Here is a 4,805-nt window from a genome sequence, read left to right as displayed (position 1 = left end):
AATACTGCCCCAAAATACTAACATAATGGGTTACATTACCAGATAGAAATACAAGCATTCATTCAATTTGATGCTAGCAATATTTCATGCTAGCAATAAATTATCAGTTTGTAGATCAGGATGTTTACATATTTATATAAAAACACAGTGGGGGGAGGGGGGAGAGGGATGTGAATTTGTTGCGAGAGATCACACTCAAGCCCTTTAGTACTGTGTAAACATTTTCCCTGTTTATAACGAGCAGATCAGTGCATCTGTACACATCAAGTAAAATCACTAGCATGAAGAGTGTTTTACCTCCATTGATCATTATCTCTAAGATGGGACGATATTACATTTTTCACAATATCAGGAATTTCATGATGTCAATAGTGTTACTAACTTTAGCATTTCACTGTCTCAGAATTAGCTGATAATTTGATACAGAGAAGCAAAGAGTGAATGAGATTCTTTTCCTGCACATGGCTACAAGTGGATCGACTAATTCTGGTCTCCCTGCTACTTGAAAGAATTCTGAAAAAAATTTACAAGGATGTTGCCAAGATTGGTGGGTTTGAGTGATAGGGAGAGGCTGAATTATTTGGGAATATTTTCTTTGGAACATCAGAGGCTGAGGGGTGACCTTATAGAGGTTTATAAAATCATGAGGGCCATGGATAGGGTGAAATAGTCAAGGTCTTTTTCCTGGGGTGGGTAAGTCCAGAACTAGAGGACACAGGTTTAGGGTGAGAGGGGAAAATTTTAAAAGGGTCCTAAGGGGCAACCTTTTCACACAGAGGGTGGTGTGTGTACGGAACAAGCTGCCTGAGGAAGTGGTGGAGGCTGGTACAATTACAGCATTTGAAAGGCGTCTGGATGGGTATATGAATGGGAAGGGTTTAGAGGGAAATGTGCCAAGTGCTGGCAAATGGGACTAGATTAGGTTAGGATCTGGTCAGCATGGACGAGTTGGACCAAATGGTTTCTTTCAGTGTGGTACATCTCCATGATTCTATGACTACATCTTGATCATTGTTTCATTTAAACTCTCTAACCCTAGTGGATATTACCCTTCCCTATAGCTTGTGCTCTTTATCTGACCTGAAACAGACAGTATATATGAACAATCGGACACAAAGCCAGGTTCAGCAGCTGAATGGGGATCAAGGCGTGTTTCTGGTATTGCTTTCGGGGAACTGAGTGTGCCTTCAGACAGTCAATCAGATCATGGCTGGTCAATGCTCCAATTCCACTCACCCACCTGATCCCTCATAACTCTCGGCCAATGACATTCTGTCCATCTGCCTTGTAGGTTTGGACTGTCCCTTGGCAATCTTTTCAGGAGAGCATTTGTGAAAACATGCTTCCTGACATCACCTGGATCAGCTTGAAGTTTTAACTCCAAAGTTAGGGGTGGCCCAGTGACTCAGTGGTTAGCACGGCTGCCCCACAGTGCCAGGGACCCAGGTTCAAGTCTAGCCTCGGGCAACTGGTTATGTGGGGTCCGCACGTTCTCCTCATGTCTGCGTGGGTTTCCTCCAGGTGCTCCGGTTTCCTCTCACAGTTCAAAGATGTGCAGGTTAGGTGGATTGGCCATGGGAAATTGTCCCATAGTGTTGAAGGATGTGCAGGCTAGGTTGTTTAGTCAATGTAAATGCAGGGTTGCAGGGAAGAGGCAGGTCTGGTTGAAATGCTCTTCGGAGGGTCGATGTGGACTCAATGGGCTGAACAGCCTGCTTCTACTCTGTAGGGATTCTATTCTATGATAGTTCCAGATTTCCTTCCATAGGGTATAGTTTCTCTGACACACTCAAATCTCCATTTTTTGAAATATCTCTGTACGGACATCGAAGCTGAGCTGGTGAAAGCTGTCCTCCTTGAAGTGACCCTTTATAGAGGATTAGTCACCTATCTTCTGGAGATGTGTGAGGAAAGGTTATTGTCTTCATTTCTCTTCAAATAGTCTTACTGACATCATCAGGATCAGCTTGAAGCTTTAACTCCAAAGTTAGGGGCTGCAAGGTGGCTCAGTGGTTAGCACTATTGTCTCACAGCAGCTCCAGAAGGAAATTTTATGAAGATAGCAAAGGTTTGACTTAAAAGAGGGATGTAGGAGAAATATAGAAGCCTGAAGGTAGCAGCAGGATGAGAAGCCATGGGCAGAATGGCTGGTACCAGCTCCACCTCTGGTAGTGTGGATGGAGGAGGGGAGAATGAGAGGCAGTCGGAAGGTCAGTCTTTTGGATGAGGTCTACCCTCTCAGATACATAGACAAGATCCAAAGACAAGTTTTTGAAGAGGGTAAGGTGTGTTCCCTCTGATGTTCTGTTCTATAGTTATCCCTTAAACAACACTACCATAAATGGACAGATGAGCTGGGTTGTGACATTGTGCTTTATGTCGATTGGCCATTATGTTTCACGAGTGACACTTCTGAAGCACTTCATTAATTGTAAAGCACTTTTCGACATTCTCGGCTAACAGGAGTTGCTATAGGAATGTAACTTTTTAATAATGTTGAAATCAAAAATTGTGGATGAAAATTATCGGTTGGATGATAGAAAATGGGGATTTCAAGATTTTGTCGAGGAAAACTGAAGGAGGTCAGGTTTTTCATAATTCCAGTTGCTCAGGATGAAGGATTTAGGGATGGAGCCTGTGCCGTTAACCTTATATTTTAATGTAAGAATGTGAACAGGAGGCTTGTCAGAGTGAGATGAGAAAATTCCCAAACAGCCTGGATTTATTACACAGTGCATTAAATAAGGAATGTGAGGAATGTAAAAGGAGTCTTCACCTTTAATCAGAATCTTCAAATATTAAAGCTGCAAACATCCTGCTACAGCCCTGATCACAAGCGAGTCATTCAGCAGAGATGAATATTTCAGTCACAATTTCAGACAGACAAACATTGTAATCTCTCAACTGTGCCTTTGGTTGCTCTTATGCAGCAGGTTGAGATAAGGGATTCCAGTCATCGACAAACACATGGTAGATTCATAGACGAGTCCATTTGGTCATCATATTTGTGCTAGCTCTCTCAAAGAGCCATTCAATTCAACAGCCTCTTTCCCCATTCCCAGTAAAATTTCCTTCTTTAGGTATTTAACCAATTCCCTTTTGGAAGTCATTTCAGACAGACAGATCTTAAAAAAAGACATTCTTCCAATGTCCCCTTTGATTCTTTTGCTAAGTACCTTAAATTGATCTAATATCAGGCTGCAATGTGATTTAGTCTTATTGTACTGTTGTTTAATCATTTGCTCGTACATTGCACATTAAGATTTTTTGTAAACGTATGGCGCCCAAGTGAAAATATCACTGGACAATTAAATAGAGCCATATAAGTCATACCTGTCATCAAAAACAGACAACCTGATGTGGTAAAAGATAAAATATCATCACAGACTTTGAAAATTGGACAGGTGCCCAGTTTGGTGTGTTGGTTAATCGCCAATGGGATTAGTCACTTTGTCCCTGGTCAGCCTGAGGAACAAGAGGCACTGACACTGTCATTGATGATTTCAAGCAAAGCTCTGCTGACAACATATTCAGGAGGTGGGTGGCTGGAGGATTGTAGGGCTGGGTAAGGTTACGGGCAGGGATAGTGAAGAGAGATGTTAGACCTGACTGTGCCAAAATTACTTGCAAAACTCATTGTCTAACCTCATTCTTAAAGGATAGACTCTTGAACAAGCAATTGGAAGGCATCAGTACTTTCAGGAAATGAGCTAAAACAAGTTGAGGAAAGATCACATGTAAGGCTAGTTTTTAATCCAATCCCCTTTCCACATAACAGATACCTTTTTGCCCCAAGTGTGGCGCATGGGGCTCGGGAAGGGGACTAAGAGGGTAGCATGCATTCCTGTTTCCCAGATCCATATTTCAATTTACTTTTTACTAATGTCCACGTTGGTGAGGCCTTATCTCAAAGTTAAACAAAGCAAGACCTCGACCCCTCCTTAGCATACGTAAAATCACTAATATCCATTTTATGGGGTGCTCCAAATATCTGAGATGAGCTCTGAATCGATTTTGGGTAACAGATTATTCAGGTGATCTTGAGGGACAGGTGTTGCACCCAAAATGGATCTTTTGAATCTAATAAGGACAATAGAGACAAATTCATATCTCTTAAAAATATCTTAATGTATTCCAAGAAGGGGTACATTGTTTCTGGTCATTAAATGAGATTCCCGTTCTGTTTAGATACTCTTTCACAAGATGTGGATGTTTTCAGTCGGGTTAGCATTAATTGTCTGTTCTTAATGATCCTTAACAAGGTGGTATTGAGCCGCTTTCTTGAACTGCTGCAGGGACACCCACAGCACTGTTAGAAAGAGACTTCCAGGATTCAAGCTGCAAACTGTGGATAGGTGGGCTCATTGGGCTGAAGTCCTTGATCTGTTGTATTAGCATTGCCAAAGGAAATTGGGAAGCTACCTTAATGGCTGTCAAGATTTTGCCACTGACACTCTTAAAGTCATCAGCTGGAATTATGAGTGAGGGCTCAACTATGTAGCAACAAGATGCAGTTAGTCCTGCACCACTCACTGCCAACCCAGAATACCACCCCCCTCTAACCGCTCCTCACCTTCACCAGCATCTCCTCCCATCCTCATTCCCATCTTCTCCAGCATCTACCCTGACCCACTGCCACCTTCCCCAGAGTCTCCCCAACCCACTCACTACCTTCCCCAGAGTCTCCACCTCCATCCTCACCCCCACCTTCCTCAGCATGGCCCCTGACCCACTCCCCGTCTTCCCCAGAGCCTCTCCCCTGATACACTCCCAGCTTCCCCAGAGCCTCCCCCTGACCCACTCCC

The sequence above is a fragment of the Chiloscyllium plagiosum genome, chromosome 26 (assembly GCF_004010195.1).
Source record: "Chiloscyllium plagiosum isolate BGI_BamShark_2017 chromosome 26, ASM401019v2, whole genome shotgun sequence".
Classification (NCBI taxonomy): Eukaryota; Metazoa; Chordata; class Chondrichthyes; order Orectolobiformes; family Hemiscylliidae; genus Chiloscyllium; species Chiloscyllium plagiosum.
This window is presented reverse-complemented; position numbering follows the sequence as displayed.